At 35.3% G+C, this 27,841-nt stretch overlaps 2 protein-coding genes across 3 annotated transcripts in view; one reads left to right on the forward strand and one right to left on the reverse strand.

Moving 5' to 3' along the window:
* LOC118267378 (fumarate hydratase, mitochondrial) overlaps positions 1-27,841 on the reverse strand; it is a 388,013-nt gene that overhangs the window by 319,106 nt on the left and 41,066 nt on the right. Inside the window, exon 1 of one of the 2 annotated variants that reach the window (XM_050694140.1) lies at positions 4,119-4,133. The exons of the other annotated variant lie outside the window; for it this stretch is intronic. The gene's annotated coding sequence lies outside the window, so the exon portion shown is untranslated. Of the gene's footprint in view, positions 1-4,118; positions 4,134-27,841 lie in introns of those variants that run through there. 2 annotated transcript variants of the gene reach the window in all.
* The window catches only part of LOC118267654 (uncharacterized), a 41,493-nt gene continuing 36,620 nt past the window's right edge, over positions 22,969-27,841 (forward strand). Inside the window, exon 1 of the mRNA XM_050694138.1 lies at positions 22,969-23,941. The gene's annotated coding sequence lies outside the window, so the exon portion shown is untranslated. The remainder of the gene's footprint in view (positions 23,942-27,841) is intronic.

A 27,841-nucleotide genomic window follows, 5' to 3' on the forward strand; every position in this document is an offset into this window, starting at 1 on the left:
TACCAAAAGCATATGCACCGGACTTAAAATTATTTTCTTGAATTATTTGTATGTATGTAGTTTGACAATAAAATGCACGCAGTTTACATTATACATTATTCTAATTGTAGGAAACAAACAGTCATTTTCAGCTTTAGATTAAGTAAGTGTGGGAGAGCCATGCTTCGGCACGAATGGGCCAGCTCGACCGGAGTGATACCACGGCCTAACAGAAAACCGACGTGAAACAACGCTTGCGTTGTGTGAGTGAGGTTACCGAAGGCCCAATTAAACCCTTCCCATTCTTCCCAATCCCAGATTACCCAACAACCTTTAAATTCCTAACCCCCAAATGGCAGGCAACGCACTTGTAACGCCTCTGGTGTTTCGCGTGTCCATGGGCGACGGCGATTGCGATTGATCCGTAATTTTACACCCTTTAATTAAATAACTAAAATAGCACTAAAACAAATTTTAAACAGTACAACGACCTTTGACTCCCAAAATCCTCTAACAACCCAAATTCGCATTTAGATGTGCAGTTACCATACCTATTTATACTTACTGAAACGGAAAAGGTATATCTCGTATTAAAACTTGAGACTTTCAGTAGCCATGATGGCAGAGGACCCCTAAAATAAAGGGGTGGAAATACAACCCCCTAACACGTAAAGTTATCCCCTGTGAGTTGTAAAACTACCCTTTCTTATTCGAGCACTGCCTGGGGATGTAGCCTAGAGCCTAGGGGAGGTCTGTCATAGAGTAGACTGGGTAGTTTCGGATCGTATGACGGCGGTTTTTTGTTATTCGGATGTTGGATTTTGTTCTTGATACTATAGGATGTATTTTAGTGAATTATCTTAGGTATTTAGTTTCCAATATTATTGTTATATTAAAATCCGGAGCTACTGACTACCTAGCGGGTTAACCGAGGATCTGGCTCGAAAAGCAGGAGCAGGAACGGGGTGGGGTTTTAATCAGTAACAGTCTGACACTTCTTCTTGCCTCGCCCAAGGCGGGAAAAGCTATTGGATAATTTTCCCATGAAAAAAAGTACCATTGTTATGTAACTGTATTTTCTCTTAGGTAATTTTTTTCAATTTGGTTCTAGCAAAACACTTAATTCAAATTCCAAAGACATTCGATTCGGTAATCGATTAAATTGTAAATAATATCTCGAATAACCAATCAATTAAACGTGTTCCACGTGGTACAATTAACTGAATATAGGTGAAATAACAGTTGTTTCAGAGCCTCACAGAGGCTTCTTTCTAATATCCATAAAACTTAGCACCCCTCCTAACTAGTCGACAGTCGTGCATCGCATCCGGCTCTCTTTACGGCCTATTTGCAATGAAGGACTTTTATAACCATCCTGTATATCCTTATTTCCACCATTTTTTATTTTATTTTCCATAATAAGTAGAATAACGCCATCTGTCGGCATCATTACGAACGACACGTCTTGCTTTTATTGATTTTAAAACGTGATATTTCAGCTTATAAAGATTTTATTGGAATGTTGATTTTTGACAAAAATTGTAGCAATTTTGCTGTTATGTATTTTTTGTTTATATATTTTTTAAACAATTGTAACAAAGCAATGAATATCGTAATGATATTTAATGACCTAGGTGTAATCATCTGAATCAATCATTTTATTAACTTAATAGGTAACTATTAAAAGTAATCCTCATATCAACAGATGCAGATAAAAAAAAAACAAGTCACATCACTGAACCACACTAAAAATAATAAATGAACGACTCACAAAAACTGTCCAATAAAAATCCATTAAAACAAAAAGGGAATTTAGAAGATCTGTCTCAATTGTTTGCGTGATCTTGTCGCTGGCGGTCCAAAGTGCGAGATCGTACTCCTGCGAAATACCTCGCCACATAAGGAAAGGAATAATGAATCACTTTTTCCCCAGCGAACGCGAACGTAACAAAATTCGAATTCCCGATAAGGGAATCGGACAGACACCGACCACGGTTTAAACTAAAATGGATTTTCAAATGTAAAGAGCGTTTTGAAAGCGGGATGCGAAATATTTTCTAATGTGTGAATTTTTTTCTGTTTTTTATTTTTTGTTTGGGTTTTCGTACCAAAATCTACTACAGTCAAACTTTACTTGATTTTTTTTACTGTCACAATTTTGGTGAAAATATTTCAATCTTCTTTTTGTTAGGATTTTCTGAAGATTATTATTTGTTTTTTTTTACGTTTGATGGGTCGACGTTTGGCCGCTATCTCGTCTGATGGTAAGTGATGATGCAGCCTACGATGGAGCACGTCTGTCCATAAGCAACCTATTCACTTGGACTTTGAAGACACCCAGGTTATACCCATCAGGAATGTTATACCCATGATTGTTGTGTTAATTTAATTTAAAGTTTTTAGAATAAGATCCACCATTATGAACGACATTACCAAAAAGTAAGTGAAATTAACACTACCTTTTTCGGAAGATAATGGTCAGTATTTTATCTAACAGACTATCTAAACAAACACAGGTGAACTTGCAATTCCGGTTTATTTAAGTACCTACAAGGGTATCTAACTAAGGTCCAGCTTTAGAGAATAGCTACACTAGAGACTTTAGACTATCGCAGCCCTGCCAATTTAAACAGTAACAACCCAACTAGAGAATCAAACTAACAAACTATTGAAGCATTTCAATAACGACATCCGAACAAAGTTTGTCACAGAACAATGCAGAAGCGACACAATGCCCAATTACTGAACGCAGTACGCAGAAACGGCAGTTCACTCATGTGAGAGCTTGTTAGACGGGCGTCTGTATCTAGTTTACGGGGGAGTTCTGGTGTTGCGCTTTTTGTTGCACACGGGCGACTAATGTGTAATGAAACTGCGAGAGGATTAAGTTTTTTTTATGGTATAAGCCGGTTAATGAGCAGATGGATCACCTGATTGTAAGCAATTGGCGCCGCCTATGGACAACCGAAACACCAGAGGCGTTACAAGTGCGTTGCTAGCCTTTTAGGGGTTAGGAATTTATGGATTGTTGGGGAATCGGGGATTATAATAAAGTTACAAAATTCTCTATCTGTTACAATAACTAGTTGTAGTTCTCTAGAAATTCATAATTACGTGTCTAAGCCTCTGGCTTTACATGATGAACTATGTCCTTAAGCTTTCTTATTCTGGTAGATACAATTGACATGTAGGTACAATTAACAGCTCAAAGTTATGCTCAACAGCAATGCTAAGCAAGCTATAAAATAATAGGAAAATATACAGTAACACTCCCAGACTTTCCGATTAAAATCCGTCCCAATAGAACCCACCCTTAGCTAAAGATGAGAGAGGGGTGACCACCTGTGCGGGGGGAGGCCAGACGTCAGCTATCGATTATTCGAGAGTGAATACAGAGAACTTGTTCGGGACCCGGGAGCATTTCCTTTACAAACTTCCCCACCCAAAATATAAACCCTAACACCCAAAACATAAAGCCCATTTTCCCTTAACAGAATTTCATAAATCAGTCGTGCTCATCCATGTGTCTATAATGACGCTTCAATCTGTCAAATTAGAACTTAAAATTGACAGATCCAAGGTCGAATTCGGCGTGGCAAGCCCTGTCGCTTCGTATTACGGAATCAATTTACGTTTATGAAAATTTTTCAGAGTACGATTCCATGTAATATTATGGTTTGCTCCGGAATTAAGGTTGGATGGGATTTTTGTATGATAATGAACGTGTGTTCGTATTCTTTGGGTAGATATGAATGAATGTTTGACGTCTGTGTTGTTTGAAATTAACTTAAGGAAGCTGTCGTCTTTTGTCACATTTACTTATATTACTCACATATACACGTGTCAATACATACTTTATGTTACAAAGGGATATTGATTAACAAAGACAATTCATTGTAGTAGTATGAAAAGTAATTGTTGTGTTAAAATCTCTATCTCTGTCTCAATTTTCTAGGGAAGTAGAATAAAAATAAAAATTAGTAATGAACAATTACAAAAAGCAACCTCATCTACCGTGATCACGCAACCCTTTAACGACCATTCACGAATGAATTAAAAAAAAAAGGACATAATCGGGACAAAAGTGTCAAAAAACAGGAATAATTTAAATCAAAAAGTCGCAAATTTTCCCCGCGTTCCCTTTACAAAATAGACAATGCCTATTTTCGTGAAAATTTTCTGAATAAAAAAGGGGTTATTAATTATAAAGACAATGGAATACATCAGTCGTTGTCTGCTGTCCGTATTTCACAATGAGGTTTTTTCCCCTTTTTCCTCCAGTTCATGTAGGTACAGATGTTCTGAAGGGCTTGGTACAGACTGCTTTGCTTTTTTGTTATATAAAAAATATGCAAAGTGAGTTTTTTTTTGCAAAAAAGTCAACGTCGTCGCGGTCGTGTCAATGTTCGCATATGCTAAACATAATTAAGGGTTCCTGGTGCTACTTGAAAGTAGTTGAAGTATTATTTCGTCAAACACCTAATTAAGATGGTTGTTTGTTTCAAATATTGCTTTATTGCAGTTGGTAGAGTGATATGTGCGGCTACAAAGTAAAATTTTGAGTTTAATTTCTACTAAGTCATTGTTTATTCGTGTCGTGTTTTATGGGCGTAGATCTACAATTTTAAATTATATTATTCAGTACCTCTACCGATAGTTAGTTCCACAGGTGACCAACAGAGGCGTTGTAAAATTTGCCATACAAAAAAGTTACGTCCTAGCTAGCGACTATCGACAAATACTATTGCTTCAAACTTATGGTAGAGGTACAGACAAAACATCACCTCAACAAAAAATGTGTTCACAAAACAAAAGACTACCCAATCGAATGGAAATATTTATAACAAAAATAAAAAAAATATATATTTTCTCGCCCGCTCATGTGTCTCAGTCCTTAAAAACAAAATCTTTTTTTATTCAGCATAGAAAACAAGAGCAGTGAATTGATAACGTCACCCAATGAGATGGGTCGGTCAGTAAGAAAGTTACTTGTTCACTCGTCCAGAACTAGATACCGAGTGTTTGAAACTTCGCATTGTTTTAATACCTGTGAGTTCTTTCACGTTTTTATTCTGACGTAAAAAGGTTAAAGATTTTTCAGACGATTTTCTGGATTTTTTCTTTTTAAGCAGAGATGTACTATGTAGAAAACTGAATGAAACTAAGTGTTTTCACCGATACTAAGTTATATAGCTGTGCGAGGAAGATGCGCAGCTCGAGTTTGCGATGTATCGAGAGTAGGGAAGACACACACCGACACCAGCAATTTATACTGCGCTAACTCAAAAAGCGTACTTTACAGTAGAGGCGTTTAAAGGGAAAAACGTGATAACTTTTACATTAATTAAGATACTTTTTTGAAAGGACATCAACCACTTTGTATGGCGTTTGGGCTTGAACGTGAACATGAGAATATTGTACTATTTTTTACTTTATTGAGCGGCTTACAGTACAAAGAAAACGTATAGATAAGAAACTTTGTATCAAATTAATAATTAAACATAATATATGAAAAAACTTCAACACTTTAAAATAAATCGTTTATTTGTGAAACTATTCATTTTCATAATGTTAACAAAACATTTTCTAGAAACTGAGCTGGTGGAGTTACATTTTCATGCTTTGCTCAACTTAAATACCATATCACAGACATGATATGAGCGCAGCAACCACTTACACTTACTTACTTAATGACTTACCACTTGTGGTGCGATCCATTGCAGTATAACTCGCTGCACTTCCACAAGATTAACATTGTGTCTTCTCCTGTGAGTGATTTCAGCTCTACAATTGACACAATATATAGATTCACTAGGCAAAATCGGAAAGTCCAAGTTTACGGGGTCGTCGTCATGTAAAGCGGCTTCGTTGCCAGGGTTAACGTTTGAGCGGGTACTGAGTCTAAGAGTGAGCCGGGGTCATCGAATAGAAAATCACCAGAATCCATTTTGAATAGCACAGTCGTCAAAAATAGCCAAAATCAAAATAATATTCACAATATAATACGAAAAAGAACTGTCACAAAACTGTTGTCATGGCAGTGTCACCGATAATAACAAAAATCAATTACAAAACTGTTTTTATTCTTATTTAATATTATTTATATTTACACTCCCGAATAGAAATCAAAATTCATTAAATATTATTATTAAATTATTTGTGAACTTCTTTTTTCTCAATACAGCTGTTCAAAACTCTAGCCCATTTTGGTTGATGTCCTTTGGTATGCTTAATATTTAATTTATTCATTGTAATATCTCATATTTATATTTCCTTAATTATTTCTATTTTTTGATTTAGCGCAAGTTAGCTGTATATAAACGTAATTCATCAAAAAAATGTTACATCTTATACACGTCTAACTAACGTTAGCGTAGTGTAGTACGGGACGTCGTATTGCATGATCAATCATCTGATGCATATTTCAATATTTTATAAAGAACATGTACTTACTTACAAAAAGAATAGTCAACGTACCATTAATAAACTAATTAATACGTTAACACATAAGTATTTACTATGTAAAAGTCGCTAAGTAGTTCATTTTACAAACGAACAAGTATACACACTAACGCACTAAACTACGCTAACTATGAGTTAGTGCAGTGTTGGACAGACTTTGACCAAAGTGATGCCCGCGCACACTCCGCTAATAATAGTTGGCGTAATATAAATCGAGTGATTTCAAAAAGTACCTTTACTTAGCGTTTTATAAGATTTGTAACTTTCTTATTTTTGCATATTTCTTCTCAATTTTTTATGACGTATGTAAACACACATTTTAAGCAACTAGGCATAAAAAAGTTTTTTCCAAATTTCGAGTTAGCGTAGTATAAATTGCTGGTGTCGACACAGTAGGGAAGATCTATAGCACGCATCCATAGTACACATCTTTTGCTTTCATCTTTAAAATACATAGCTTAGCTGAGTTCGTTTCCACCCGTGCTAAGCTATGTGTACCAATTAATATGCTTGGTGGCCAAACTCATCCACAGCAAGGTAGCATAGCAGGTCTCTGGTGACTTGGTAAGTGCGACTACCGAATTAAAGTTGTCGATTTGGAATACCGAGCTAAGAATACTAATTTTATATATATTTTTTTTTAATTTTGTAAAACCCGACGATGTTGGGAGGGGAGTTTAGAGTTAGTAGTGCTTAGCATTAAGGAATAAACTATCTATCAAGGTATATTCTAGGTGACAAAAAACGGTGGATACTTATGTAAGCTATCTTTTTACTTTAGCACTTAATATACACGGCTTTTACAAAACAAGGTCTTCAAAAGTTAAGAAAAAAATTATATCTCCCACGAATATTGATTATTTTTCCAAACTAGTAAATACTGTTGGGTTACGGACACCGGTATTGGCTCAAAGGACCATTGATGTCAATCAAAGTATCGAGGGGTGAGTGTAATTGAAACCTGGATCCATGGGGTGACAAAGGGTTATGATTTGCTATTGATTTTTTTTATTAATTGTGCACGTGGGATCTAGACTAATAAATAAAATAAGAGTGTCTGTTTGTAATATTGTAATACGTGCTTTGTACTTCATGCATATTTAATACTAGCTACTTCCGCGCGGTTTCACCCGCTCTGTTCGGTTCCTATTGATCGTAGCGTGATGATTTATAGCCTATAACCTTCCTCGATAAATGCGCTATCCAACACAAAAAGAATTATTCAAATCGGACCCGTAGTTCCTGAGATTAGCGCGTTCAAACAAACAAACAAACTCTTCAGCTTTATAATATTAGTATAGATACATGCATTATACCTACGATACATACGAAACAAAACATTTTTACAATATATGTCTGTCTGTTTGTTCCTTTTATTGGCAGGTAGATGTACTTAGAAGTAACTAGAGTATAAACCATATAAATTTCAAATATCCTTTTGTTAGTGTAACCATTCTTGATCAAGGGTAAAAATTAGGATATTCCGATTTAATAGTATTGTGTTCTTTTAATTAATGTGTTATATGTACCATCCATTACTACAATACACTAATGATGGTATAACAGATAAAATATTAATGTTTATTTTTTTCACGATATTTCCTACAATCTTCAAACCAGAACACAGCCTCCCTTTTAAGAAACAAACCAACAGCAATTATCGTAATTAACAATTAACATTAATAGGCAATGTTTCGACTTCATTAGCGAATAAAAAAATATGATTATGTTAGAAATAATTTAATTACATCCCCTTCAAGTTTTATAATTAAGTTTAATGTGAAAGGGGCCACCATAAACAGTATATACCTACTTACGGACGTTTTCAGTAGGACCATGATAAAAGACCCCCATAGAGGAAAAGTCTTATGGTGTTATTACCGACGATTCACTAAATGGAAGGTCAAGGTATACTGGATACATTAGTCCGCTAGATAATATTATTTCGTTAGGAATACATACTTTTTATTTAATTTGTTAATGTAAGAGGAAATGTTAGTTGTGATGTTGGTTCATTTAATACAGTTATTATTTTTTCTTTCCGAGTTATTTTATCCACAGAATGTTATATCTATTTTCTTGTATGAACCTGTTACTAGACGCGATAGTTTTTCAACAAAATTAAGAATCATAACAGACAATATTATAACTATCATTATATTTTTTTACTGTAACACAAGACTGGTCTTTTAAGTTAGTGTAATATTGTGAACAGCGCCATCTATAAACAATCTCTCGAACTAAATGTAGAGAAAGTGCTGGCTGAGTGAATAGAAAGTGTAAATATGAAACAGTAGATGGAGCTGTAAACGTATTTCGTCCACTGTAACCATCAAGCAGAATAAAATAAATATTAAGATTGTAATCGAAATAAGTTACCAATGTTTTAAAATGATGTAACTTCCTGACAGTATTTTTTATTCATTATCGTAAAATCTTAATAAGTTAGCATAGTTTACGAGAAAGTGTCTGTTACCTACCTGTCTAGGTACCAAAATAGCAAAGTTACTAAGTAAATTACTTATGCCTTGTCTAGGAATACTAATTAATTAGAAAACATAAAGACAATGGTAGGCAGAAAATTCTTTATTTAGTATTTCTTATGTGGGAAGTTTACACGATATTATAGACATTTAAATTTTTACTAAGTAAGTATCTATAAGGACTGACTAAGGCTGGGCATTTTTTGGATTTTCGAAAATTTCTCTGAAGTAGCACGGAGTCTGGAATTGTGCCCAGTATACGGCAATAGGCTCACCCCGTACTTGTTGAAGAAACTACTAAGGTGGCAAATGAAAAGATAGATTACCCGATGATAAACAATCAGCACCGCCTTGGGACAACCGCAACACTAGAGGTACAAGACCAACGTTGATTTGCGCCGGTTTACTGCTTTTCATACGACCCTCCGAAAAAATTGGAGCTGTTGCCTATTATATGAAAATTAATAGTAAATTCCACAGTTACAATCACTGTCATTACCTGGAACTGATGGAAGACTATCACCTTTATTAAGAGTCTGTTTCACGCTGTTTAGTTACAAAAATAATGATAAAGTTGCCCCACACTAGGTTTTTATCCACCTATGTCGTGCATGCATTTACAAACATACAAGTTCACATACACAGGAACGCGGACGCGGATTTTAGGACAATACAGTATTTTTTTCAACTGACATGGTCTCTAACATTATCATTAGAACTTTTCACCCGTAATCATGGCGATTGCAACAGTGCCGAAATTTCGGAAACTCATAGACATAAATAAACATGGTAAGTAAATATCACGTCTCAAGTTCATATGATAATACAGTAATATTATTATTGTTATAAAGTCGATATCATTAAATAGATAAAGTAAACATTTGAACAGTGACAGTAATTGGACTGACAAAATCTTCAGTGACAGTGGCGCCAACATGAGAGAACTAAACAGTACGCCTCTATCAGCTTATTACAAACTCCTACACGCAGATATTTTGCTTAAGCATACCATCACTACTTAGGGTTGAAATTCCCAAAAAATCTGATATTTTTATCCCCGAAGGAGTAGGCATAGGCAGAGGTGCACATTACAGCACGTAATGCCCCTGTACCTACAATGTACACCCACTTTTCACTATTTGTGTTATAAGTCCCATGTAATAGAGGGTGAGCCTATTGCCATGTACTGGGCACTAATCTATGTACTACTACTGAGATATTTACAGACTCCATGAGAAATTTTCAATGAACCGAATAAAAACCATCAATACTTTGCCCGACCCGGGAATCAAACACGAGACCCCTTGTCCGGCTGTCGCACTTGTAATTTTTATTAAATTTATTTGATAGTACATACTCAATATTTTGTTTTATTTGATAAGTAATCACATCTTTAACTGGCATTGCAATGTTTGAGTTATTAACTCATCAAGATATTCATTAAGGCTCCCTTTGGTGAAAGTCAAAGTCAAAGCATTTATTTCAATTTATCCTAAATTAGGCATTTTTGAAACGTCAAATTGAATTGTCCATCAGTCTGTCTATCAGTGAAGCTAGATGCTTGTTCCAAACTATTGTGCTTACTCTTTAAAAAAAATGCAATCTCCCTGATACATTATTTGATCATTTACGTATTGTATATATATGTAAGGAATAGCACATGTAGTTTATCTACTTATTAAGAATTTACATTTAAAGTTTCTTCTTCAAGATACATTATGAAATTTTCTCGAGATGGCAGCCCTAAACTAATCCCTTAAACAAATACTGCCTTCAAAGTATTTGTGAGTAACATCTTAATCTGAATACGGCATCATTATCAAAGAGGCCCTTTAATATAAAGTACTTAATCTTACTTGAAGAATTACATCGTTTTTACTTTTACCTTTTACAATATTTTAAGTAATCTAAAACACACTCTAACTTTGTAAATTTAAAGTTACTTTTTGTTTGACAAGTGAAATTATCCATACAGTGCATGTCGTTAGTAGAAAGTATTGCGATAATGGGTTTAGTTACTTTGGTGATAAGGTTGGTTTTCCAATGTAACGTAAAATAAATAGAAGCAGTGGTTTGTTGACTGAGCAGGGAATCATTGCGCTATTGCTCGCAGTGATGTGATGACGTGAGCTCCAATTCAATGTTCTTTTTTTGAAATTTCGAATGTGTGTTTTTTTAAATGAGTTTACATTTTTTTTAAGTTTACTTTTTTTATTTGTGGATTTTATGCGACATTTTTTGTGTGAGTACTTACTTTTCTTTTGTTTATTTTTTTTGCGATGGCGCGAAAATAAATTGTTGTAAAACATGGCGGAATTTCGTTAAAATATGAGACTTATAAACACAAGTATAATGCTATAAGTTTTTAAACTGACATGGTCACTAACACTAAAATTAGAACTTAAAACGGGATATTTACCATGTTTATTTATGTCTATGAGTTTCCGATATTTGCGAAATATCGGAAAAGTAAGTTAAGTATAATGCTTATTTTATAACTTTATTTTTAGATAGGCCCACTTCTACCATAGAATTTTCGTTGACAATCAATTTTCCATGGTGAAACTTTGACGTATTTATTTATTTTCCATCGGATTTGGCTTAGTAAAGTGAGAGTATTATCAGCATATTTTTATTTTGAAACATTATAGTGCGAATCGATCAACTAATATTTTTGCGCATTTTTTCGCAAATAATCTAAGAATGAAATAGGTATTTAATTAGAGAAAATATTTTTATTCTATAAACTCTGATTACATATAGGAATGTCTAGATGGGTTGTCAGGTCACGAAGAATTATAAAAAAATGCACAAAACTGTTCACTGCAACGCATTTTCCCGTCAATTAATCGTGTTAGCTAGACGTCACCACGTGTCATGTACGCTCATGGAATACAGAAACTATTATACGCTACAAAATATAAAATACGTAAATAACCCTTCCTTGGCAGTCGGGTAACAAAATAGTACATTGTTAAAATGGTAACATGCTTCATCAAATTATGCTAAAGTTATAAAGGACGTTATAATTCCTATAATTGATGGCTCGAGTCTAGACTGGTGTTGGTAATTAACTAACTATCTTCTGGTAAATGCTGGTTGCTTCCAACTTTTAGAATACCTTCTTTCAGTATCATCGTAACAAACGTCGTAAAGAGCCACTAAAACCTGCCGATCTGAAAGTCACTAAGGGTGCTTTTCCACCAGATATGTGCTATGATATGTTGATGTGGATGCGTTTGGTTTCCAACAATCGTATTGATTGGTACACATAGCTTAGAACTGATGGAAACGGATTTAGTCAAGCTACGTTTTTTTATATAGAAAGATGCGTGCTATAGATGTATGCTATGGATGGCTTCCCTACTATCGATACTTTGCATACTCGAGCCGCACATCCTCTTCGCACATCTACATAGCTTAGTATCAGTAGAAACGATCACATAGTTTCTCATCTTAGCTAATACATCTTATATTAGTACCTACATCATATTATTACAGCACATCTCTGTGTGCTATGTTACTATACTAAGAATAAGGACGACTTACCCTTATTTAGCAGTTGACGTTTTGCGGCTGATGAGATTATTGTAATGGAGTTGCCATTACAACAAAGTATAATATACATAAACAACCCACCCAATTCTCAACCTTAACCTACAAAAAGATATGCGCAAAGAGAATAAGATAAGAAACAATTAAAAAAGTAAAAAACAACAATAAATAATGTAGACCGTGTCGTATGTCGTAGAGTGTGACAGTACAATTACGATCTCAATTGCAGTCATTATGAGATAAAAATCAAAGATTCACTCGTATGGAACCGGCGTCGCTAGTACGTACACGTATATAGGAACATATTTTTGATATACTTATTATATATTTCCGCACTGAAAACTGTTGCTGGAGGAAAGCGAAAGGCTTTCCAAAATGTTTTGTTGATTTTTTTAATATGTCTCTTATATGTTTATTTACGAAATTTTACATAAGGCTTACAGACTAACAAACAAATTAATATTTTTTTTATGGTATAAACCGGTAAACGAGCTTGCCGATCACCTGATGGTAAGCAATCATTTCTCATCACAATTTATTATCGATTCACAGCACGTTATACTAGTTTATTGCTGGACTTTAGGCCCTCTGCATAAGAGGGTATACTTACTTATAGTTGGCAGGTGGGTAAGAGAACACACTTGAAAATACTTCTAAAAGTACAAAAAAATGGCTCTTTAACACATTTAAACGGATTGGAATACCCTATTCATATTTATGATTGATGGCTGATCAAAGGCCAATTAGGTACCTATATTAATTTTGCAAACTTGTATAATCAGACAAATTCAGAATTCTTCATTCAAAGTAATATTGATAAAAAAAAACCATAAAAAATACCTTGAAGACTGTTTGCTGTGAGACTATTAACGGCGCAGCCATACCAAAGTTAGATAAACGGGTTAAGTAAATTATTTCGCAAAGATTAGTGTTACATTTTATATCTGACATTCTTTAGCTTCTGAAAATAAAAGACGATACCCAGGTACAGGCGTATTACTACACCAAAAAAATAACCAAAATAATTCAATTACCAGAACAATTATATGGATGTTATTCGTGTAATTAGCAATTAAAGTGCGAAAAGAAGCGACAAATCATTCCGTTTCACTTTTGATTTAATTTACAGATTGCTTTGATTTTGTAATGAAGATACCGATATGATAGATAATGTTCTCAAAAAGTTATTGTTTACAAAATAATAGTCAATTTATATGGATTTTATTGATAAGGTTCAGATTAGAATGAAAGTGTTATGCCTATTTAGGTCGCAATCCGAGCCAAAAAAATTATGAAATACTTAAATGACTAAAATGACAGTGTTTCATTAGAAAAAAATGTTGTGTTGATGTTTTGGAAAAAAAATGTCGAACAATTAGGAGTAGTTATTACCAATATGCGAGCTTGCTCGCCGCCTGCAGACCCGCACAATTCGTGGTTACCTAACATAAAATATTCTAATAAATTTACTTACTATATAAAAAAAAACATCATTACTGGGTTCTTTTCGAAAACTTCTCAGTAGTAGCACAGAGTCTGGAACTGTGCCCAGTATCATGACGATATGGCAATAGGCTCCCCCTTATTACATAGGACTTTAAACACAAGTAGTCAAAAATTGGTGTACATTGTACAGTGTACAGTATCCTATCTCGTCGAAGATAAAAGGCGTGACGATAGATAAAATAACATCAATACAATACCACAATCACAGTGCCACTATATCGCAGTAATTGTTACAGGTGTGAATGTGCCAATTATAATGAAAGGGCCAAGCCTCTTCAATGTGACCATATTTGGTACAATACTCAGCTTCTACCCATTTAACCAATAATTGACAGTTACATGTAAGCTAGTTAGTTCAGAACACCGCCTACGCCTGGTGGAAACGGGCTTAGCTAAGCTACGTTTTTTTATATAGAAAGATGCGTGCTATGGATGGCTTCCCTACTATCAATATATCGCATACTCGAGTTGCGCATCTTCCTCGCACAGCTACATAGCTTAGTATCAGTGAAAACGATCACATAGTTTCACAGCTTAGCTATTACATCTTCGTAGCATAGCTACATAGCAAATCTGGTGGAAAAGCGCCCTTAGAATTGCCTAAAGGGGCATAATAGATAGACAAATTATCTAATAAAGGTCATTGACAGCCACTGGATGCAACTGTTACTATCCAACTGGCCCATCTCAAAGTCATTGGGTCTGGAAGCCCCATGTTAAGTAGTGTACGTCTTGTAGTAGATTTAAATATGCTTACATGCTTTTTACTATCATAAAATGCTACCATGTGTAAAGTTTTAATATCTTAAGCAAATAATATCAATTTATCTCTTCAGTTCGGTTCAGCTAAGAAAATCATATTGACTTCAATCAAGATCCATAAGTCATGTACCATAACTATATACGTATAATATAACTATGATACGAATTTCTATAAAATACAAAAACCACCCTATTGCTTAAAGAATAAAGGTGGTATTAGTACGTTATAGTCCAAGAGCCCGTTCAGTGATATGCAGATTTTGTACGAAGAATTAATTATTGGAAAAGCTATCATTATATTGTGTGAAATTGCTTTTTCTTATAGAGCTCGACGTAATGGCTTGAGAATGGTAGTTAGCTCCCGGTCTATGTAACGTTTTGATACGATAGAACTGGTTTGATGTCTCAATTTCTATCACATAATCAGTACGTGTAGATAGGTATGTACTTTAAATAAATAAACCGAACGTTATATACTTATACACAAAAAACTAATAAGCTATCAATTAGTTAATTCTATCAAAATGATAATTAAAAAAATATTATTGTGTCAGTATTTTTTTATTTGTGAAAAATCCCGACCATGTCATTCAATTTTCAGCGGAAAACCGTACATAAACGCTCACTTTACCAACGTCTCCTAACTTTAAAGGACTCTTCGGGGTAGGCAGTATTTTTAAAGGTGGAACCCAAAATGTCGTTAAATGACACCTGTCCTAGATATTTTCGGTTCTACTGACCTATGAGTGGTACCTTACAATAGGTATAAGTAAGGGTTAGTTTAGGTGCTGCTTCACTCTAAGTAAATTTCTTACGTCTTACTATTTTACAACTACACCCAACTCAGAAGATTTACTACGCTACCAAAGTATTATTGGAAACAAGATCAGAGTATCATTGACCAAACCTAATCGTGTTATCGATGACAACTACGATGATCACGACCTCACGATCGAGTACCACTACTTAGTATTGTGTTTGATTTGATCACGATGTGATATAAACAGTTTGCTATGTAAACTAAATATGCAGTATTTGTATTTGCAAAGTATGCAGATGGAAGATTAGTGAGGTACCTATAACCCAATTTTTCGTAAACAGAAATCTAATTCCGAAAAAGAGCCTAAAAACACTGCTTGATCCGACACGAGAATTAAAAACAGCATTTCTTGCGTGGTGGTCGCACTTGCGATTACTCGACAAATATGAGGCATCTCTTTTAGTATTTGGACACTACCGTGTCTGGTGGTAAGTGATGATGTGGCACGGCCTACGATGGAGCACGTCTACCCATAAGCAAGCTATTCACTCGAGCCTTGAAGACACCCAGGTTATAGGTACAATTCCATTCCTTAGCGTATTTAGACCTTAACGGAGATAAATAATCCATTTATTCTACCCTCGGGGTTATGTCCTAAGAAAGTGGCTTGCAAGTTGCAACTGGGTCATTGCACTGGACTAGCATAATAATTTACGTTTATAGACCAATACTGACTCGGTAGAAATGCCCCAAGCGTTTTATTAATATACCGTATGGAGAAACCTCTTGTAACTTATTTTAAAACACATATTAGTTATCATGTTGGCTGACAATATACGAAAAATGAGCGAAATAGGCCTAGTAGGTAAATCAAAAAGTTAATTATTCTTTCTGAGCTCATTTGAACACTGTTTCCAAATACGGCATTATAACAGCCGCGCCACATGTCTATAGCGTTCCTAGACAACTTCCAACATGACAGCTCTTCTACAGAAGAAGAAGGCAAGGAACATGGAACTGTTTACACCGAATTTAATGCTTGACTTATTTTTTTAAATATTTTAATATTTAGTTGTATTATACTTCTGTAGATGAGTACTACCTGTAGTTTCATTTAAGTCTTAAATAAAAGTGACCTCCATACTGTATAGAGTATACTATATCTAATCTATATCGTCATACATGGTGGAACACACGGTTGCAGTCTGCCCTGCGTGGGCTGAACACCGCCGTGCCCTCAGGGAAGTGATCGCCGACGGCGACCTCTCGCGTCCGGGTTTGGTTCAGGCCATGGTGCAGAGCGAGGGGGACTGGGATGCCGTCTCCTCCTTCTGCGAAGCAGTCATGCTAGCTAAGGAGGAGGCGGGACGCGTGAGGGAACGAACTTCCTCACGCCCCAGCCGTCGCGAGAGACACTCCGGGCGTCGGGGATCGCGCGACGATCTCCGGCCACCGTAAGTGCGGGCCTGCGGACGGCGAGCAAGGGTAGTTCGCCGCCCGACCAGAACCAGACCCGTGCGTGCGGCGCGTTGCGTTCCGCGCGCGCCTCAAAGAGCCATCAGACCACCACAGATGGGGCCCAGTAGGGCTGATGCTTAATCCGGAGCTGCGGACTACCTAGCGGGTTTACCGGGGCTCCGGCTCGACAAGCAGGAGTAGGAACGGGGTGGTTTTTAGTCAGTAAGAGTCTGACACTCCCTCTCGCTTTGCCCTGGCGAGAGAAGTCATTGGATGATTTTCCCCCTGAAAAAAAAAAGAAAAAATCTATATCGTCATAAAAAAAATATTGAAATGTCATTTTATTTGGAAACAATATTTAGAGTACTCCGCCAGTGCCAGTACATAGCTAACAAAATAATACAACTGTAAAATACTTTATTGATACCGGTAACATAAAAACACATTCGCAGACGTCGCTTACATTTCTAAATGTGCGTATAATTGCTAATAAAGTGTGAAAATAATGTCCAATACACATGCATTACACGTAATATGCGTGATTATAATCAACAGACACTTTACGTTTTCCTTTTAATTAAAAATTTACATCGAACGGTGATTAATTACGTAATTTATTTGATTAAACCGGTTATGTGTTAGTGATCTTGGAATTATAAAGAAATACGTGTAAGTCAGTTTTGTAAAAACTTCCTTAAAGACACGCAAATGCCATATCGGGTGTTTCCGTTTTCATCCCACGTTTTCATCCCAGGAGTTAAAAATAATAATAATTATTCCGCTTTCAACCCGCAACAAAAATGGACTCCGTTTTCAACCCACGGCATAGTACATAACTGTTTAGTAACTTATGTAAGTAACGTTAGCAGACAAACAAACTTTGTTAGAAAAATCTTTATTCATAATTAACACAACTAAGTCTTTAGAATATTGATATCTAGAAAATCACAGATTCGTACTACATTAGTTAGTATTATCAATTCTACATTTTAAATATGAAATTCTAAATATGAAAACTTAGTGAGGGCACATACTTACGGCTGGCTTTTTAGAATGGGTCCCGACTGCTTCAATTTTACGATGACTTTCTTGTTTTAGGGATTTTTCATTTAAATATTATAAAGAAACGCAGTCGGGTTTTTTAGTTTTTTAAATTACCTTTTTTATTTTATGGTATTTTAGTTTTATTATTTTTATATTTTGATATAACTAGTGTCACTCTCACAGTAAATACGAATCAAACGACCCCTATCAAGCAGAAATCCATCAAGTCGTTCAGGCTAGAGAGTGAGAAATATTCGAATTTGGCGCCAAAAATCCGCCATTTTGTTTTTTTATTATTTTGATATATCCAGTGTCACTCTCACAGTAAATACGAATCTAACGACACCTCTCAAGTCAAAATCCATCAAGCCGTTTAGGGTAGAGAGTGAGAAATATTCGAATTTGGCGCCAAAAATCCGCCATTTTGATTTTTAAATATTTTGATATATCCAGTGTCACTCTCACAGTAAATACGAATCCAACGACACCTCTCAAGCCAAAATCCATCAAGCCGTTTAAGCTGCAGGGCGTGCCAAACAATTATACATACATACATATATACATACATACTCTCGAAAAACATAACCCTCCTTCTGGCGCAGTCGGGTAAAAAGTTTAAATAGTTTAAGATTATTTTTCTGTCGGTACAAAAAAACAATTATAAACTGCAGTGGGTAGAAACCGGAATATATTTTAGGTAGAATACGGAAAAAACAACTATTATTATGATTGTGGGTAGAACACGGACTAAGATTTGGGTAGAAAACGGAATAAAATATTCGTGGGATGAAAACTTGGGATGAAAACGGAAACACCCGGCATATCGAGTTGACTTTGTAAAGAGATAAGTTCATTACCTGACTTATTGTATATGTAAATAGTTTTTTTACTGTTCTGCAAAACTTACTATGGATTCAGACGCACAGGAAAATGCATACGAATAGTGACAATAATCTTAAACTTAAATACTAGTAGAAGTAAAATAGGAAGTGTGAGAGAGCCACGCTTCGTCATGAAAGAGCCGTGTTGACCGGAGTGATACCACTTTGCCTCACAGAAAACTGACTTGTAACGCCTTTGGTGTTTCAAGCGTCCATGAGCAGCGGCAATTGCTTACTATCAGGTGATCCGTCTGCTCGTTTACCAGCTCATTCCATAAAAAAAGGAAAATACCAACATTTTGAGTATTTGATTTTTACATTTGATTTTCGAAACCCATAAATTCCACTGAAAATATCAAATTCTAAAACTCTAGAATTATAAGTACTTTCGTCGTCACCAGGGTCGTACCCATGACCTCACGACAATAATCTCGATAACACCAACAACAATGGACATTATAAAGTTTCATAATTCTTACTAAACACTCACTTTCAAACAACCACCAATAAATCATTAAACTAATGAGCATATGAACGAAAGTGAAAACCAAACAGAAAAAATAATAATACTCTAATTAGTACACTGTTATAATTCTCCATAGTAAAATATATCGCAATCGATCCTAAAGCACCACTTTAAGTATAGTGAAAAAAGCAGTACTTTAGATTTTCTCACATAAGACAATAATCTATAATCAGTCTACAATCGATAGGCTTGCCTGGGAAGCTGGGGTCTTCTCAGGCTCTTAGCACAATATGGATCAAAGATAAAAAAAGCGTAAGTACATAGACATTGTTTATTTTCACACAGTGTTTGTTATTACATATTATTATTTTTAAAATCTAAGTCATCTGCACATCACGTCAATATTAAGTGTGGGAGAGCCATGCTACGGCACGAATGGGCCGACTTGACCGGAGTACTACTACGGCCTTTTGGGGGTTAGGAATTTAAGGGTTGTTGGGGAATTGGGGATTGGGTTGGAAGGTAATTGGGCCTCCGGTACCTCACCCACACAACGACGCAAGCGTTGTTTCACGTCGATTTACTGTGAGGCCGTGGTATCACTCCGGTCCACACTTCTGTTTTAATTGTATTGCTCATTGGTGAGTTCAAATCAATATTCAACTTAACAGTTTCATAGAAAAACATACCATCAGCTCTCCAGAACCATTTAACAAGCAAATCTTGGATACCATTCAGACCATTACCCGATGAAACCTAAACCAAATCCTTCAGAACATCTGAGTTCAGTCACAAATGACAATATAATTTAACAGATAGCAGTAATTACAGGGGAATCCAATACGTTGATGCCCTGAGCGAACAAGATTAAGGTGATTACGGTCGCTTACCATAAATCGATGTGGCTCGTTACCTTAACGAGAAAAAGGCAAGTCACTCAGGATCAGCTGTTTGACTCTGTAATTATGATGCGCAATTTAACACGGAGCTCGTTCGAGCAAGGAGTTTCGGATGGGATTCAACAGCAAATAATTGTGGTATGTTCATTTGAGGAGTGGTGCATTTGTTTCTGAATAATTGATATTTTTGGGTTAGTAACCTGTGATACAATTTGTATGTAAAATCTATTGATGCTAGAATGTAGAGTTACGTCTTCACATCATTCGAATGAAGTTGAAAATAGTATAAATTAGTTTTTGTTGATCAAATAATTGGTGTAAGTTAAAGAGCATAAATTTTTTTATGTAGTAATAAAAAATATAATATTGCTATTTTGCAACATTTTTAAGGGGGGTACATCATCCAATGACTTCTTCCACTTTTGGGCGAGGCGAGAGGGAGTGTCAGATTCTTTCTGACTAAAAACCACCGCGTTCGTACTGCTTTTCGAGCCCCAGTGATCCACTAGGCAGTCTTGTAAACCTTACTATGTATTAGTACAACACCTTACTATGGAATATCGTGTCGCTGACTTTTACACAAAGTTTCCCTAAGCACCAAAGGTCAAATACCACTTTACTGTTGCCCTAGAGGCCTAGACCATAAAACTACAACATCACAGGTGAAGGTCAAATATCGTCGCGAATCATCAAAGTCACTCTTACTTCGAGTCACGATGTTTGCTACGATTTTGGAAAACCATTGTTTAGTACCAAGTACTTACGATCGTGACCAACTACCAAGATAGACATTACACTTGACCTGAATTTCTATTCACTCGTGCGTTCATAAAAATAAGGATAATGATATGTAAAAGAAATATGAGTATTCCAAAACTAATGAGAAAAGTAACGAGGTTCTCATTTTCTGTCTCAATTCCTTTTCGCGTGGGATGATGAAATGTGGATTGAAGATTGTACAGTAGATATGGGTGGTAGTAATATGATTTCTATAAATAGACATTATTATGTAGGTAGACATAAAGCAGTGGAAATAGTTATGAAAGAAATATATTTAGCTCTCGTTAGCCAGGAAATTAGATTCCTGTGTTTAACCAATTATAGTTAGTCTAAGACATTAATTCAAGCAAACAGCGTGAGGAAACCTCTCAACTCTCTTCTTTGAGTTGTCGCCATTTATCGTCCTTTCTCCATTCTCTTCAACACAGTCCAGTTACAGGCTACTGGCTATTGTCAAGAGGAAGAGGTCATAGGAGACCTTATTCCCAGGACCATTGAGACTGATTTTGTATTCAATGCAAAATTTTGGCTGTTAGATCTTACGCACTAATTCACAAAATACAACAATCTAACTCGTTTATCAGATATACTAGTCCAATTAAAGATTTCAAACTAAACGATTTAAATGTTTTACTCTAAACAATGCCAGCTATCCCAATTACAATCTTATTAAACCAAGAACAAAGTTATATTTTGTATACCACCGTCATGCAAGAACAATTTTCAAACAATGTTCAGGTTCATTATTTTCTAAGTAATACGGTTCCCACATTCGTCTTACAGAAAATGTTAGCTTAACGGAAAGTGCAAATTTTAATACAAACATTGTATGGGTGTTTGTATGTTGATTTGTATGAGAAATAAGTACTGCATCGCTGCTTGCAATTCTAAGTAACGTTAGTAAGGAATATGCATATCATGCATGCGGCGGGTTATTCATGAAATACAACGGTTTGGCGCAGTGGGTGAGCGATTTGCTTAGTAGTACCTATAATATTTTTTTATATAAGCCTAGAAATATTTTTAAATAGATAACTAATTATACGTACATATACGTAACCAATGCAATATATAAAACCTAATAATTTGGTACTAAATCATTTCAATCACCTTTGAAATCTAAATACTGCATAGTAGTGGCACAAATCTAAGACCTGGTGACATTTGAAAGCTGGGCCACAAAGCAAACGCAGCGAGGTTAGCTGAACTAGGCGATCAATCTCCACCGCTATAGAACTCCACGTTCCTCCTTATTTATGTGACTTGCAGTCACCATAATTTCTCCATAGCCCATTCAATGCGGTCCACAACCAGATTTAAAAGCAAACGAGAGAAATATGGCTTTACTGCTAATTAACTTAAGTCTTGTATATGTAAATTATGCTTTACCACCGTAAACTATTGTAATTTACATTGAGCTAGAAATAGAAAAGGAATTCAAAAGCTATTTATTTTATTCTTTATTAGGTAAGCAAGGGTGTCGTTCGCCCGCTTTCTAAATGAAAAAGTGAAAATAAGCCACGATACCGCAGTTATTTTATACTACCTAATAAAAAAATCTTCATGACTTTATTTGAAATGGCAAATAAAATTTGTAAAGTTCAAAGTAACGATTGATGATAGAAATCTTTTATTAAAAGAGACAGCTACAACCTACCAAGTCGCTGACAGATCGATCGTGAGGTTATCCATAGTTCAAATATTTGCCCTTACATAAACTTATTCATTTCTATCATCAACTCTGACAGACAGTTTACATGAAAAAATAACAAACATACTATTTATTGCTTGCTTTTTTTCTATAGATTCAATTTTATAGATACCGTACCGAGAATCAAAGATATCAACTCAAAAGAAAGTGAAACTTGTCTAGGTAGAATAAACATTAATAGAGCTGTTACTAATAGCGAACAATATTTTATTACAGATGCCGTTGACGAAGCAAAAACTACAAGAAACTAGAAACTTTATGATGGCGGATAAACAGTATCAAGATTGCGACAAACTGGTATAAAGGGATGTGGAACAAGATTGTATCGCGAAACCGCAGATCAAGAACACTCGAGGAAGTTACGGAAGGAAATATTAAGAAAGACAGACAACGAACGCAACGAAATCGAAAGTGAAGCAAAAACGTGTGACACTACTTGGAAAAGTTATGGTTGATATAAATGTTAGTGCCGAAGATAAAAGTTATGTGCTAGCACAAGACTTTATTGAAACCGAAAATCAACTTCACACGTACGTCTAATAAAACGGATCGTCATCAAATCACATACGCGGTTAAGTCTTGCACCAATTCGCAACACTGTAATCTAAGATTATTCGAAACGATCGAAGAAAGGAAAATCGTTTTATCTTTATTGGCATCACTCATTGTTTGCAGCACATCAAGTAAATATAACTGATGATTTACTAGAGAAAGCAAATAATATTTTCTATAGAAATTCTGCTGAAGATGTCAAAGACCTACTGTTCTCAAGCTTATTAAGTCATCAAAGCCAAGTATCAGCTTGTTAAGTAATTGAGTATCATCACATTCATTACAATGAGAAGATAACATAATAATCAAGACGTAGTAATTGATACTTGCATAGCCGTCTATTATTTTATGAACAAAATTGTGATTTGCGGTTGAAAAGCTGTAATAGCTTTTTGTTCCGAAGTGGATTGTGGAGATGGAGACGAAACAATTGGATTAGCACCGGTAAATGTAATCTTGCACGGCGTAACCTTTACAAAGGTTATAAGAATTGACGATGATATTATGAATCGTAATAAAGAAGTGCGTACTTTAGCTGGTGAAAGAAAAAGTGTTATGGAACAAAGGAAAGTGATACGAATTTTTGAAGAAATGGAATGATTGGAAGCAGGTAGGCTCGGCGTTGGACCAATGTATTTGGCAGGTGAGTTTTTTAAAAAGATATATATTCTAAGGTGGAAGGCCTTCTATCGAATGTTTTCGGTTATGAACTTAAAGTCGTTCAGGTCATTGCATTGGCTTCAAATACCTTATAATTAGAATTAAGAACTGCCGTAGGGGCTTAAAATACGTTAACAAAATAAAGGAGTCTGAGAACATACGTAAATATAAAAAAATACTACCACGACTCAAATACTAGAAAAGCTAAAATAAAACTAAGTAGGTTTACGATGAATTGTACGTTTGTAAGCATTATTATTGGAATTTCACCGTTCATTACTTGAACACATTCAGTCTGTGCATTATGACAGTTTTCGAAGTCACGGTAGTTTAGTGCGAATAAAATAAAACAATATAATTCAAACATTTATTGTCGATCATAAAAATGTCTATTTCAAAAGAACATAGAAAAGCAAAGTTGAATTTACTGACTACTCAGTCTTTGCCAATTGTATGTATAAATCATCTAACATTTTTTTATAGATACTGGGTCGGCGTTTGGCCCCTTACTATTGCAATATAATTTGATTAAAGTTGGAAAGTAAAGAAATTAATATAAATTTAACTAACGAATTTAGTAGTCTAACTGTTACTGCATTTATACGAAATGATACACCACTCCGAAGTTGCAGACTAACTTTTGGGTTTACCGGGGTTCCGGCTCGAATGGCAGAAGTAAGAACGGGGTGGTTTTTAGTCAGTAAGAGTTTGACACTAAGTCTCGCCTCGCTCAAGGTGGGAGAAGTCTTTGGATGATTTCCCCCTTAAAAAAAAGGCCGAAATTATGCTACAATTTATAGACCATTCAATAAATAATTATTAGCATTTAAGCAATTAAAGAGCTCTTTCTATCAAACTTCTACTTCCAATTTGATAGAATACGCAATCATTCAAAGATTGGACCACCAACAGCCCATGGTTTTTGTCATAGTTTCTCTAATTTCACTAAGAAGGCAATGGCTGTGCATTTCTTTGAGAAAAAACACAAATTGTTAGAGCTATTACGTATCAGTGGTCAGAGTTTGGAATAATGGTAAAAAGGGCTGTAGACTGTTTTTGTCTGAAGTATTGGAGCACTTTGTAATTGATAAAAAAATTTGATTGAAAGGTGAAGAAAGTGCTTGAAAAGTAAAACAATAGGGTTTGTTAAATGTAAGGGACATAGGAATGCAGTTAATATATTACTAGGTATTCCTATAGGTGTTTCGCTTTATTGACGTAATGGCTTGCTATAGGTCAGTGTTTTTTTTATGTGGGGAAAAATCATCCTATGGCTTCTTCTTGGGCAAGGCGAGAGAGAGTGTCAGACTCTTACTGACTAAAACACTCTGCCTGCTCCTGCTCCTGATTCCTGCTTTTCGGCCCGGAGCTCCGATAAACCCGCTAGGTAGTCCGCAGCTCCGGATCATAGGTCAGTGTGTAGTATGAACTGTATTAGGATGATTCCATGTGCTTCACGATATATCTAAGACCCTAAGTATCGTCCAAAGTAGAAATTTTTTAACTTGATGATAGTTAAAGTGCAAAATATGAACTTAAAGTTCTTAAATGACCAACCACCTTGTTAGCCAAACATCAGCAATTTTGACGAACGTAAATTCAATACCCAATTTTAAACAAAACATTACACTATCCAATGAAGATAACCAGTGTTTGTTTTTGAGGGGCCAAAATCATCCAATGACTTCTACCGCCTTGGAAGAAGCGAGAATAAGTGTCAGACTCTTACTTTCTAAAAACCACCCCGTTTCTATTCATGCTTTTCGAGCCGGAGCTCTGGCAACTCGCTAGATATTTTTTTAACGTTGATAAGTCTGCGTTGCAGCTCCAAGAAAACCAGCTAAAATGTGTATTAATCCAAAAAATACAGACGTCAAAATCCCCTAAATGAGATAAAATTCTCCGTACATGTCAACTAACTGTGAATTTTGTCGCATGGAAGCGGCATATGCAACGATTTTATTGCTACACACAAAAAAATACTACTCTCGAATATTTTCAACGAAAGCTTGTTTAAAACATTACGTGTGGAGATTGCTAAGGTTTATAAAGGAGGTTCTGTTATGTTAATATATTCTGTGCTCGTATTATTTTCATACTTATTGGCATTCCTGTGTTCACCTTTGCCTTCTGAATTGGTATCATCGTAATTTTGTATTATTTCGTCGTTTACTACTGGTATGTAGTAATGTGCGAGTATTTTGGTGTGTGATATCGTAATAGAGGAAACCATATTGATATTGACTGTTTTAGTTTTGTAAACTTTCGTTTAGCATTTTTCTTTCATCACTATGTAGATGTTACAAGTGTCAATTTTAAGTTCTTCTTAAAGTTCTCTCTCTCTAATGTCTCGAATATGATCACATCTGAGACGTAGTTCGTCACCACGCTTTCATCTACTGAAGCAGAAAAGCGTTTAAGACCTTTGATTTTTATGTTATGATTTAAGCAAATTATTATTGAAATTTCATTCCATTCGTTAAGAGCTTAAAGTTCAATATTTAAATAGCAAAACCAACAACACTCGTCTCACAAGTTATATCAAAACCAAAATGGTTAAAAAGTGATTATTTTAATAAAATTACATAGAGCTCTGTCAAATCCTCAAAGAAAAGGTACCATGGCATCATTTACAACAATTTATTCTGGATCAAAGCATAACCAACTAACCACCGATGTCCTTGCACTTGCAAGAGAAAGCTATTTAATTTGCAACTCATTACAAATTCGCGAAGTGTAGGCAGCTCTCGCTGTCATGCATTCAGTCTGCGTCTATAAATATGAAACGTCACGCGTAGGCTCGAAGGTCGAAAACGTGGGGTCATGTCTTCTGCACTATCGCTGTGAACTTTGGTGTATGTTTGTTTTATTAATTTCTTATTTACTTCTTTTATTTGTTCAGCAGTTCAAAGAGGAAGGTGTAGGTTAAAAATGTTAGTTATTTACGATCTGACGTTTCGGTGATTATTATATCGTTTAGCATGTCGTTTAATTTATTAACTACGGATGATCATCAAATGCTGACCTATAGACCTTTTATAATTAAGAGATAAAGACCACCGTATTGGGCCTTTTGTTGACGGAGAGTAACCTTCAAAAGGCATCTAGCTTTTTGGGGGAAAACTTAGTGCGTTACTTTATTTTGACCTCACTAAAACGAGCCGCCCCGGTGCCGGTACCATCTACATAGAAGGCACCTTTTCCTCTTAGTAGACCAACTCCAGAGCTATCATGTCGCCTGTTATGACATCCCTATGGAGACCTATATGTCCTTCTTTTATATGACCGTATAAGGCCTACAGTCTTGTGATAGGACATTTTCTTTTAAATGGAATTGAACAAGAAGTAATGTAGGTACTGTTAAATCACCTTTATGATAGAAAACAAAACGTGATAAACTTTTTCAAAACTAAAATGTTCAAACTATTTTCCTTTACTAAAAGGATTTCTCTACAAAATGTAATGTTATTAATCACAGTATACATCTTTGTGACGTAGATATAATTATGTATATGAACCTACAAGTGCTTATGTAAAACACGAAGCACGAGCTACACGATTCACTCTGCACAGAGCTACCTCTTTGAAACCACTACCTCACGTTCGCAACTAGTTCATCGATTTCATCTGTCGTTTGTAGTCAGTGGTTGCCAAACATTATTCCAAGATATCTAAGTTTTCAAAGTACTTACATATACAGAAAATCTTATTTTTAAACGAATTCTAAACAAATATGTAACATTATACATTATGCATGGTCTACTGATAAACAACGAATCAAATCAAATCATATTTATTGTGTATAGGTATGCATCATAAATACAGGTCTTAAATAATTAAAACAAGTTCAGGTATGTCCCACCGTTGAGGCGGAAGAGGCGGA

Source organism: Spodoptera frugiperda, chromosome 6 (assembly GCF_023101765.2).
Source record: "Spodoptera frugiperda isolate SF20-4 chromosome 6, AGI-APGP_CSIRO_Sfru_2.0, whole genome shotgun sequence".
Taxonomy (NCBI): Eukaryota; Metazoa; Arthropoda; class Insecta; order Lepidoptera; family Noctuidae; genus Spodoptera; species Spodoptera frugiperda.